General features: G+C 43.1%; 1 protein-coding gene across 2 annotated transcripts in view; it reads left to right on the forward strand.

Annotated features, from left to right (window-relative positions):
* Window positions 1-13,167, forward strand: part of Slc10a7 (solute carrier family 10 member 7) — a 224,157-nt gene that overhangs the window by 94,243 nt on the left and 116,747 nt on the right. The gene's annotated exons all lie outside the window — the stretch shown is intronic.

Below are 13,167 nucleotides of genomic sequence, written 5' to 3' on the forward strand. Positions count from 1 at the left end.
CTCTCAGACGGGTATAGGTACCTGGAGAGTACCCAAGCATTCCAGAACCTTTCCTGTACATGACCATTTAAGATTTTTTTCCCTCTGTTTGTCCCTTTTATTGGAAATGGTTAAATTACCATTTAAAACACATTTTATTATCAGTTTAACTGTGTCTATCTGAAAATGTGTCCGTTCTCAAGGTTTAGTTCAGAGCTTTTTTTCTTACAAATAGTAACCAGGCACTTTAAGAATTAATGAAGTTGCTAGGAATTTTCACACATGTGGAGTTGACACTCAGGGTTGCCATAACACACCAAACTTTCTCTGGGGTTTTGTGTTCTGAAATAAAGAGTGCAATAGAAATTAACACCCGCAGTTGATATCAACCCAGCAAGGCTCAACATGGTGGCAGTGTTGGGAGATCAGAGCACTGTGTACTCTTCATGATGCTTCTAGGGAAAAAAAATCCCATGCACTAGTGTACTTTGGAAGACAACTGTGTTTTTCCTCTCCTATAGGAAGATGGGAGTAGATAGTTGATGATCTTGATTTTCATGTTGAGTAAACAAGTCCCTGACTTCTTTCAGCTTTCTGCTCTATTGTAGTCTTGCATGCTGACTTCATGGTAGCAGTGTGGCTGCTGTGACTTCAGGTAGTGCGTCACTCTCCAAGACATGGGGAGGGGACCACTAAGGCTTCACTAGTAAAGTGTCTTCTTAGCTCTCGTGTCACCAGTCAAACAGCACCCCAAGAGGCTCTCAAGATCTTTCCTAATACTTCTTAGGCAAGAGTTGAATCCCAGGAGCATAGTTGCCATAGGAAAGGAAAGGGGAGGTTGGGTGTCTGTCACCTTGATGATGGTGGTGGGTGTCTTCGATGATCTCATGTGCCTAAACCCATCAAGCTTACATTAAATATGTGAAGTTCTTTGAGTACCAATTATATCTCCATATTTTTTTTCTGATTAGTAAAACTATAGTGGGAAGAGATTTGGAGTCAAAATGTCTATCTCATCTGAAGGTTTAGTGGTAGCTTCATGCCAGCATGCCCTGGGGTTTCCTGATCATCATTGCAGGGGAAATGGGAGGTCGAAAAGGGACTATCATCAAAGAGAATGAGGTTTAGCTATGAGAGACCAGAATAGCATAGCAAACACATGAAGGGCAAGCCTGGGAACCCGCACCAAGCGAGTGTGTGAAGTCAAGTTCTCTGACAGCTCGCTAGGTCTCCAGGGTACTCAATAGGACACCAGCTGTGTGCTGTCTCTGACAGAGAGGGATAACCGATTTCAGGGGCCCAGCGCTCAGGCTTTTCCCTGCAATGTGCTAATGAAGAGCGAGCTTGTGGATCTGAATATGGTACTGAAGTCAGTCTTCCATGGGCCACTGTAAACACATGCAGTGCCTGAGGTGGAGATGGAAAGTTAGTTCATGCACTAGGTATTTATTACCAGTAGTCTGTAAGACAGTTTTTTAAAGGAAAAGGAAATCAGAAGTTGCTATAGAATTCTTTAGCTTGGATGCTTGAAATCCCAGTAAGTTCTGAAAATTCTATTCACAATTTATTCTGTAGCTGCATACGGGTGACTTAGTTACTTACTGGTAAGAAGAAGAGCTACAGTGTCATCTAGTTTTCAAAGATTAAAAATTGAGGCATAATTGAATGCTAGCCACTCCAAATTCAAAGTTCCATCTTAGACCTTCTGAACTGTTTGGGAAGCACTGCTGTCCTGGTGTTTCCATGACGTGATCGTCTGTTTGCCCAGGAACCTCCTTCACTGTACGAGGCACCTTGTGGTATGTAGTATGTACTTGTTACACATAGCTCTTGGGGAAAAACATACCCCCCCCAAATTCATTTGTCTCCAAATCCACAAATTTAGTTATCTTCTTGAAGAAGGTAAAAATACATGTATAAAATCCTGCGTTGTTTCAGAAGTGACATTGACAAGGAAACATGCAACTCTTTCTTCTCCCTCTGGATTGCATAGAATTGAGAGAAATTTAGTAAAGATAATGAGCTAATTGTTTAGTGACCCTTCCATAAATTCAATATACAAGATATTAGCCTTATAATCACAGCAAAGTAATACGGTAGGTAGGTAGGTAGGTAGGTAGGTAGGTAGGTAGGTAGGTAGGTAGATAGATAGATAGATAGATAGATAGATAGATAGATAGATAGAGAAAAGAACTTTTTAAAAACCAATCCTCAGTTCTTCCTTGTGTTCAGTGTTACCTCTATCCTTGAGATGTGTGTGTGTTGAGATGTGTGTGTGTTGAGATGTGTGTGTGTTGAGATGTGTGTGTGTTTAAATCCCCCCCCCACGCACTGTGGTTGAAGCTGACAGTGTTTTCCATATTGATTTTCTATCTGTAATTCTACCTATCTCAAATCTCATGAAAGCCCTTTCCATCACTAGTCTGACTCTTAGTCATGGCAGCACTCAAAAACAGTAGTGTTCACAGTAAATTTCATTATTCTGATTACTAGTGCAGTATGATCAGAGGAACTGGAGCGAGGGAGGACAGGCAAAGATGAGGACTCTTTGCCCAGAAAGTAGAAATCATCAGGGTTGGGAGGCAGAGGCAGGAGTTTGAAGATATCCTGGGCTTCATTGTAAAACCCCGTCTTAAAGAAAAATAGGGAAGGAGGGAGGAAAAGGAAAAAGAACCCTCTCAGATCGTGAGTAACCTAAGGAGGAGAAATGCTGACCCAGACAATGGATGTAGAAATAGAAGTGGAACTCTGAGAATCTTCTGGATCAGTCAGAATTAAAATCTCTACATAGAAACAGAACACTAAAGCCCTGCAGGTATGCTCCTGGCAGAAATGTGTCTGAGTCCTGGGCAGGTCCTTGAGAACGGGGTGGCGTTGACCACACCTCTTGCTTTCCGCATGTTCTGTGGGATGTTCTCTAGCAGCAGAAATTGTCATGGGTTAGGCAGTATGAATATGACCTAAAAGACGATCCCAGGGCAGCTTTCCTGTGCAACATGAAGTGGAGCTGTCAGGAACTAAACCGCTGCAGAGCGTACCGTGGACTCAGTGCGCCCTCTGTGTACTGAGTGATTTCGGACCTCAGATTCCTGCAATAAAGAGGAAACATATAATTGGGGGTGATTTTTATCCTAAATACATAGACAGGTCTTAAGATTAAGAAGAAATAAATACCTAGACCCATAACATAATGCCCAGAAGTGTCAAGTTGATCTCTTACAGAAAAACATCCACTGACAAATAGCAAATCTTTGGTCAAGAACCGGCCTTGTTGCTGTGATACTTGACAGGGTAACAGGTGTTATCTGGTTGCTTACGGAGCATGGTGTTGTCTCTGTGCTGCTGGCTCTCTGAGCAGGGTGTACAAGTTGTGAAGGCTGGAACAAGACTCCCTAAGGAAGCCAGTGAGGACGGGACTGTGTGGCAGGTCAGACCCTTTCACGTAGCCCCTGAGCTAGTGCGCTATGATGTGAAGGGGAAGTGCGTTACCCTGAGGATCACAGCAAATTTGAGGAGCCAGGGGTGTGGATCGTCTGCCAAGGCCAAGTGCAGAAGCGGCAAGATGCAGCCTGCGCGCTGCAGACAGCAGGGCCATAGGGTGGGGCTCTCTCACTGCTGAAGCCCATGCGATTGTCCCCACATGCCCATGGGCCGCAGTGGACTGTAGGGTCAGTGTTTTCCCGGCTGGGTCTTGCCCATTTTATCCCCTCACCCCTCCCTCTGGGATGGAGTATGTACTGTATGTCACTGGATATTGGCAGTATGTGATTTTCTTTTCAATTTTACAGGCCTTTATAGCTAAGAGTTAGTCTTGAGTCTCAGAAGGCACATAAAACTTTTTTAACAGTGCTGGGACTGTCAAAACTGTGGAGACTTTTGAAGTCATGCTGAATGAACTTTGGTGGCTGGAGATCAAATGTTACATTTGAATCTGGAGTGCCCTTCACCCCATGTGTGCTTAGTTTGCAGCTAGTGGCTCTATTCTGGAAGGTCGTGTAACCTGTGAAACATGAAGCCTAGGGACACGCATTAGCAGGCATTGCCTCCACACCGCGTATTTCTGCTTCCTGGTCCATGTGGCCTGAGTAAAGCCATCGTCCTACAGTTCTAACCGACTGACTGAGTTGTCTGCTTTGTCTCCCTATAGTAAGCGACTGGGACTGTCTAAAACCGTGGGTCTAACTAGATAAACTAGGTACTCTGTTGTAGCAAAGCGACTGCGACTATCTGAAACCGTGGGTCTAACCAGATAAACTAGGTACTCTGTTGTAGCAAAGCGACTGCGACTATCTGAAACCGTGGGTCTAACCAGATAAACTAGGTACTCTGTTGTAGCAAAGCGACTGCGACTATCTGAAACCGTGGGTCTAACCAGATAGACAAGGTACTCCGTTGTAGCAACAAGACTAGTTGACTAACACAGATGGTTGGGCTCAAGCAAAGTGGACAAAAGTGGAGGGTAAGGAGACTTGGGATCTCACTGTTGTGGAATGGACTTACAAATGTGGAGGGTGAAGTACAGAACAGATATTTTGGTGTTGGGCTGAAGTGGGAGGTACCAGTGTAGTCTCATGATTTCAAAATGCTCCTAAGCATGCACACACGAGCACCTATAGCTAATTTATTACATGTGTATATACATTACATGTGCTATATATTGAATATATATATATACAGATAACTTATTAGCTATGGAAGCTTATATGTTATGTTGCATTTATATTATCCATTTGACCTAAGTCTACTGGAAAGGTCTAAAATCAGCTGCATCCTTGTAGTATGTGTCTAGCATTCCAGGTACTGGGTACTAAATGCTATTCTACCACTGAGGTTTTATCTCTGCCATTTACTCTCAAGCAGGTCCTCAGAATGTCTCTGTCCATGTCTGTGTATGCCCGTGTATGTCTCTATGTGTCCATGTGTCTTTTGAAGAGGTTCTGTAACTTCAGATTTTCATTTCATTAAACATCAGTGTAACACTAGCCATTACCTAGGTAAAAACACTCGTGTTGCAGGATTCTCCCTCGGGTCCCGTTGCCACTTTAACCCCCAAGTAACAGATGAAACACTGTATTAATTATGAAGCTGCTGGCCGTTTGCTTGGTTTCTTATTGGCTAGCTCTGACTTAATTATTAACTCATAACTGCTAATCTGAGTATTTCCACTGGTCTTCTCTTATCGAAGACAAGGGTCCAGACCTCTTACTCCTCTGGTGTCCTACATCATGACTGACTGTGCCTCTGTTTCCCAGAATCCTCCTCGACTCCTAGTCCCACTTATCTTGCTTCCCTATTGGCCAACAGTGCTTTATTCTTCAACCAATAAGACAACACATGCACAGAAGGAAAGGAATTATAAAATCAGGGTGAGGTGGTACTCCCCATAAATCCCAGCACTTGAGAGGCAGAGGCAGCCAGATCTTTTTGAGCTTGAGGGCAACCTGATCTAGTAATTTCTAGACCAGCCAAGGCTACATATTGAGACCCTGTCTCAAAAGAAAAACAAATCAATGAAACAAACAGGAAATATTATGTTTACTCTAGTCTAGGTTTTTAGTTGACCTTTGCAAAATGAACAAAAAAAAAGTTGCTGACTCCAAGCACCCCAAATTGTGAACGTTATATATTATTTGACCTACCATTTTTGCAAAATTTCTCCTTAATATAATGTAGATATATGCAATCACAAAGAGACAGTGGTGTGAAGTCAGCACGGACTTGACTTCATGCTCCATGTTTGTTTTCACATAGCCTTGTGAATCTGAGCAGAAATTGTTATGCTGTGCACGCTTTTTCTCTCTTTTTCTGTTTCTCTTCCAACCGCCCCTGTGGCGTGTTCCCCCCCCCCCCATGTGCCATGTGTTGTTGTGTGTGTCTGTGTGTGTGTGTGTGTGTGTGTGTGTGTGTGTGTGTGTGTGTGTGTGTGTCTTGGGGCAGGGTGGGGGTGGGGTACATACTGTTACTGATAGCCTGTATTGCTGAATCTATGAGGCGTGACCGGTTTTGGTTCCTTGTGAGCAAAATTAGGATGCCACTCTCTGGTGAGAGCTCTGAGCTCACATCTTTAGTCCCGTTCCAGTTCCTAACACAGGGTCTTGCACCTTGCAGGGTTAGGAAGAGTTGGGTGTTTATTGTATCAGTGGCTCAGCTGACCCTGAGACCCTGTTTTCCACTCTTGCATTCATGTTTCCCCCGATGCCTGGGAAGCAGAAGCAGATTGGCTGTGGGCTGGACCATGCTTCGTGTCACCCGTCACGCCCCTGACACTTCCTCCTCCAGCTCCTGCTCTGGTTCAGTCTGGGATGCCCTGGAAGCAGCTGTCCTCCTCCTCACGTGATGATGTCCCATCCTTGCCATCACAGATTGCTGCCATTGTGTTCCCTGGCTCTCTTCAGCTCTTGGCCTTGCTCCTGGCAGCATCCCAGTGACCTCCACGCCCTTAGGGCTGCTGCTGGTTTTCATGCACTGTTCTTCTCCAACGCTTGTCAGTCCTAAGCCTTGTTGATTGCTCACGCCTTGTGGCTTGTCTTCCTCCTCATTTCCATGAGCCGTGGGAGCCCCTGCCTGTGTGTCTGGCTGCTCCTCAGTGAGTTCTCTGCTCTGTGGGTCATCTCCAAGTGCTAGAACAGCTGTGTTTAGTTATGATCTTGGCCCCTTTTTCTGTATCTGGTGTCACTCTAAGAAAGTTCATTCAATCTCAACCTTTTGTGTAATGTCAAAATGCTTCTGCATCCCAAATGATATCTTTTTAGCTTTGACTCTTCCCCTAGATGGCAGACTTGAATATCAGAATGCCTATTTCAGATACCAGCAGGGTGTTAAATTAACATTTCATACTTACCAATGCAAATGCAAAATAGAAATGTTGATTTCCCCTTCCTCAGTTTTTCCTTTGTGTCTTTTTTTCTACTAATGGTTCTACCATTATGTGGATTTGAGTGTTACTTGATTTCCTCTTTTCCTTTGCTCCTACACCCTACATGTCCTCTGTCAGGACACCCTGTTGGATAGCATCAATGCATATTGAGTTGATCATCTCTTATTGCCATTCACAGTCAGTGTCCAAATCAAAGATGCTATTAACTCTTGCTTAGTGGGCATCAGTGACCATTCCCCAAAGTGGTTGCCCTGCTTCTGTACCGATCCTGCTGAAATCCTGACTTGTCATATATGCTGATCTTTGTAAACCTTAGAGTCTACAAGCCAGCCTTTCTCAACTCTTCCAGCTTTTAAACTTACTTTGTTGTTGTCCTCAGGCTAACATCTAGATTCCTTGTAGCAGCCAGCCATGCCTGTTACCTGTCCCTGCTGCCCCCTGTGACCGTGTCCTCGCCCCACACCACATCTCCCAACCAGCACAGCCACATGGTCCTTCCCTCCTCACACACACTGTGCTGTGGTCTCACAGCTTCTCATCGCACTGCTGCCTAGGACTTCCTACCTCATCTGCCTGTCTGCTGCCTTCTTAGCAAAACTGTGACAATCAAAAGGAATCGTGTCCTTTCCTTCATTTTGTCAGTGCATGAGACTGCAGGGGCCTTGTGTGACATTTCCACTCCCATGGCCTTGTCACTTACACTGTGTTTACCGCCTGTCTGTGCTGAATATCTGGAGAGCAAACAAGTCATCTTCCGGGGCTCAACTAGGACAGCCTCTGGGACCGGGAGCCGCCCCGCCCCCAGCCTGAGGTCAAGCCCCTGTCCTCAGGCAGGTTACCCTTTGCCCACCATGGCCTTTCTGTGTCTCCCTCTTTTCTTCAAAATAGACTTGTCTTTTGTCTTCATCTTTAAGAAACCTTCACAAACCATGTTTCGTCTTCCATATCTTTTGATATCACCATAGTTTATTCTCTGAATTCTAATAATTGCAGCATGCTTTGGTCCATAAGCCTGCTTCCCATTACATCAAATTAAAGGGCATCCTGATCACCAGCTTGTCTGTTTTTCTCATAACAGCTGTCCCACTGCTGGTCGAAGTGGATCTACTACAGTGCCTTCTTTGGTGTTTCTGGATGTCTTGATCCTGTTTCTTTTCCAATTTCCTTTGTGGTGAAGAATGTCTTTGATGCTTCTTCCTTAATTATATCTTACACCACAAGAAAAGAATTACCAAATATTTAAACTATGGTGGATTTCTTTTATTCTTTAGCTGCGCGTTCCTGTATATGTGTACAAGCGTGTGTAAGCAGCACCCTCTCTAAGTGATTCTTCCTTCTGTCCTAAGTTCTGTTTCATTGCCAAAAGTTAAGTGTCAAACTGTAGGATACAGACTCATGTCAAGACACTTGTGTATGATCTTCATTATACAGTGAGTGTTTTCTCCTCACTGCACCCAGAGGCATCAACTGGCCCGTTCATGTACATGTCCACATATCTTCAGGGTTTCAGGATAACCTTAAGGGGTTTGTGTTCCAGTTGGGTCACACTGAAGAGAACCGTGACGCCGTGTAGATAACGTTTTGTCTGGTTTTCCCTCAGCTTCTGATTCCTGTCCTGGAGAAGTCTTAAGGGTGTCCTTCGCCTCTGTTGTAGAGCCATACCTCGCTTACTCACTGCAGCTCGATTGCCTCGGCACCTGCTGCAGTCTTATCTGCTCTTGAGCAACTCCGGAGCTGACGTACCCGCACTGCAGAGAATCAGTGGAATGGCAAGGACAGAGCTCTGTGGTTGACCTTGTGTGTGTCTTCAACTTGGGGTACTTGAGAAGCTACATGAATCAGGGCGTGAGGGAAACGGGCCACACACCTGTCTTCAAGTTAAGGCTGTGCTCCTGTAGTGAAGACGCAGGGAAGTTACTTGTGGTCAGCCGTGTGCACTATAGAGACTGTGTCTGATGCAGGCTGTGTCAGCCTTGTGTACTGTTGGGCCTGTGTCTGATGCAGGCTGTGTCAGCTGTGTGCACGGTCAGAGCCATGTTCTAATGCCGGTTGTGGTCAGCTATGTGACCTATAGAGGCTGTGTTGTAACATGGGTTTATCTTCTGTAATCCCTGGTGGCTTTGCCATGTCTTGTGGTTGTCAAGTTGGAAGAAATCCCCGGGTGTCTAAAAACTTTTCTGACATTAATTTAGGTGACAAATTGTGGCCTTGCTTCAAAACCTGTATGATTTAATCCACAGTAAACCATCTTTTAGTTCTTACATCAGTCTTGACTTTATTAAAGTCAAAAGTAATGTTTAGGGAGGATAAAATCATAAATATGATTCATAAATAGTTAAAACAACAACAACAGCACTCCTGGTTGAATAGAAATCCCACTTAGAATTGTAGTTTATCATTTAAAGAAAAACTTCTGGGATTAAGGGTAAACCAGTTTTAGGAAAGAAATCAAATATTATAGAATTTGAAAACCTAATTTAGCATATATCAGATTAATGTCCTGTAAACTCGGGAAGTCTGAATTCAGCTGGCACTGCATCTGACTTAATTCTCCTGTTTATTTTCTTCTCTTTCTTTGGTTATTTGTGTCTAAATCTCAGTTACATTTTCCTTTATAGGTTTAAACATTTAGTAGTGATTTAGTAAGGAGCCTTATTCCTCCCTACTATTTTTTGTTTCCCAACAAATTTTTGAGGAAGTAGTGGTCAGGAATTTTTCTATGTGTGAAATCACTGTTTTGTGTGAATCTATACACAATCCCGCAGTTTTACCAATATACATATTTTTTACTTGCAAATAAGTAAAGATTTAAAATTTTTTTCATAAACAGCAAAGTTGATAAAGGCATTTTTATATATTTGTATCCTAATGTGCTTTTTCTGTTTTAAAAATATGCTGTAGTTGATTGAAATAAATTTGATTTTGACTTGTGCCACACAACTGTAATTCCTTTAAACACATGTCACTATGCAGTATATTTAAGGCAATGTCAGCAACAATTCTTCCTTTATTTAGACTAATGCAATCTAAAACTATCAACCTTTCCTACTTGCATGAGCTTTTGACTTTCCTACCATAATGCACAAAATAATTCATTTTCCGTAGAGCTTTGGTGAGATGCCCATCGCAGGAGAGAAGGCTTGGGTTTACATGTACACCCTCCAGGTGGATAGAATTTACTGCTAGTGTCTCTGCTTCACACTGATTCCCCCAGCTTCTTGAGTGACTTTGGTTTAATTAGCTGTCTTTTTGTTTAAAATTTAATATAACGGATCCTGTCTGTGGCCACAGGGTTGTGCCACACAGAGTGCTGCACTTGGAGAATGTGTCACATGATACCAAAATCTAGTCACCTTAGTACTCTTGTCCAAGTGGGTTAGAAGGTGATTCTGAGCCAGAGAATCATGTTGAAAAGATGGGGGGAGGCAATAGAATGCTCTGTATTGAGAATGATCCATGCTCAGGCGCTCAAACTCAAAGTCCGTCTTGGCTTACTTTTATGAAGGGTCCCTATTAGTGTGTATTAATGCTAAGTTCTAGAAGATTCAAAGTAAGCAAGTGAGGGAGGAACCACAATTAAAAACAAATGGTATATGTAATTATTTACAAGGATGGAGTGGAAAATTGAAGGAAATATTGACTAACCAAAGTGATAGCCTTCTAGAGAGGAAATCAAGCTGTACATGCATATTCAGTTGTTTTGATTTTTCATTGAGGTCAATGCATTGTGAACAGGAGGGTATGTTAAACGTTAGTGTGTCTGGGAAGAAGGCGTATCATAAGCACTGAACTCCACTCCCAGCCAGCCATGGTTGTCTGTTAGTGAAATGGACTGCACATTTTCTATGAGCAGTGTTGGAGCCACGAGGCTTAGAGAGCCACAGCATGGATGGGGCGAGAAGGTCTCTCCCTGAGTCAATCTCTACTTTACAAAGGGAGACACAGGGTCTGGAGGAAGGAAGGCTCGGGGCTTCCAGCACCCACATGGTCGCTTACATTCATCCACAGCTCTAGTTCCCGGGGCTCCAGGGCTCTGTTCTGACCCCTTCAGACCCTGCATGTATGGGATGCACTCAAGTCCATGGAGGCTAAACACTCTACAAGCACAATGGAATAAATACTGTTTTAAAAGGGGAGACGCGGGAATATGAAAGTATGAAGTACGGAGAGCCGACGCTGTGTGTGGATAAGATGCTGCGGCGTGGAGGAGTACATGGGGTGGTCACGTGGAGCGGAAGCTCAGACATGTAGAGGAAGACTGAAAGTAGCCATGGCTTCATGGACGAGCTAGAGATGCTGACCAGAGAACAGAATTCTCTTTAGGCGTCCCCAGCAGCCAAAGCTCACCAGTGTCTGACACACGAGTTTTGACATAGTACTCTTTATGTTGTTGTTATTATTGTGAATAGCTGTATAAAGAAATGTGACCATGTGGATAAGAGAATGAGAAGGAAGATCTCTTTGAAACTTTTCCAAGTGCTTCCATAGTTTTGTTGGATCGTGTGATACGTGTTCATCTATGCTCATGTCTGGGATTGATTGGATTCCTTAATGAATACACTCCAAAGAGAAAGTTATAGGCTTCGAAGAACTTCCCAAGGCAGTCTGCCTACTAATTCTCTCTCTACTTTCAATAGTTTTTGTTTAAACTCGGCATGTAATGAGTAGCTTACTCAATGTCTGCTTTTCACACTGAACTAGCCCCTCCAGAAGGGCAGCAGGAGTTGTGTGTCTTGTTACAAGGAATGGACTGTTTTGGTGCTGAGAGCATAGGGTGAAGAGTGGTCATGTGAAGTAAGTGGATGCTGCCATGAAAAAGCTGACCTAGGGTAGCTGGTTGTTTGTAAGTTCTGCTTTCAAGTGTACCCTTGCTGTTCTCCATGGAAAGCTGTCTCATATCTTTGGCCATTTCAGTATTCATTAACCATGTTGTTGTAGAAAGGGGGAATATGAAGCAAAACCTATTTTTTTTGTACTTGGGATGAATATTAATGGAGTGAGTTGTGGAAATTACTGGAAATAATGAAATGAATTTTACATTTGTGCTGTGACCATGGCTGTGAGTAGAGATGTAGTCCCCAAGGTCAGAGATTGACCTTCTGTACTAAACTGAAGAACATTTGCTGTCAACTCTGATTAGATTGTCTCAGTGCTGGAGAGTTATGGTGGCCAGTCCAGATGCAAGGATCTCCACATTTATTGAGGTCTTCTAATATGTTTGTGGAACAATTTTGTCTTTGTTATCTGTAAAATTTTGATGAGATTTTTAGATTTGTTTATACTTGTGAAAGTCACCCATAGCTGAATTTTCAAAGGATGCCCAAGATAATTGCTCTTGTTGGTAGGTACCCATACTACACTGCCTTCCCAGAAGACTCATATTGCATGCTTCAAATCTACTACATTGATTGTAGACATGTTTGGACTTGATATAGAACTTTGTAATAATTTATGACAGTTGGCTTTCCAAATTCAGCATTTGAATTATATTAATACAGTGCATTAGACTTTCTCTGTGTGATTGTTCAGTTTGCCATTCCTTAGGGAACATTTTTTTTTTTTTTATTCTGAGGTGCAGTGTACTCCTCAGCCTGGAGTAGACAGTTGCATTCCAGACTTGCCCACAGGTTATGGGATGTAAATAGAGACTGTCCACTTAGACCACATCATTGGGTTCTTTCTCTAACACCAACAAACTGTTACCAAACACATGGCCCTTGATTTTTTTTTAAAAGGAACTCATTTTTGTATCTGTAAATGAAAATATTATGAGTTATTGTGAAAGCTAAATTTTAAATATGTATGTTAAAAGTTGGGCATGGGACCCAACGCATAGTAACATTTAGTAGCTAGTAACTGTTGCCTAACATTTTATTTAATGAACTTGGTTATTGTTTAGCTAATTTTGGTGGGTAAGAGGAAAGATTCAAGCATGGGCCTCCCTGAGTGGTGGACTTTTAAGTGGATATTTAAGCGATGGCCTGTTGGAGAACAATTCAGAAGAGAGAACAGCTTGTCCAAAGGCCTGAGGCAGGGTTCCTGTGATGTTTTCTAAGGACTAAAGGAAAGCCTTTGCTCCGTGAGATCGGCTAGGATAAGGCTGAAGTTTGCAGGAGCTGCTCTGTCATGGAGACTCATGGGACTTGCTAAAGGGGCTGTAAGGGTTTAGTCTAAAGATTTCATCAGGGACTGAAACATTTGATTTCAGACTTAGAAGGGTTTGGGCTTTAATAGTGAGAACGATCTTAAAATGTTACATCAAGATCAGATGCCCGGGGGTGTGGCTCAGTGGAAGTTACACACTGACTGGT

Source organism: Mesocricetus auratus, unplaced genomic scaffold, assembly GCF_017639785.1.
Source record: "Mesocricetus auratus isolate SY011 unplaced genomic scaffold, BCM_Maur_2.0 Super-Scaffold_100041, whole genome shotgun sequence".
Classification (NCBI taxonomy): Eukaryota; Metazoa; Chordata; class Mammalia; order Rodentia; family Cricetidae; genus Mesocricetus; species Mesocricetus auratus.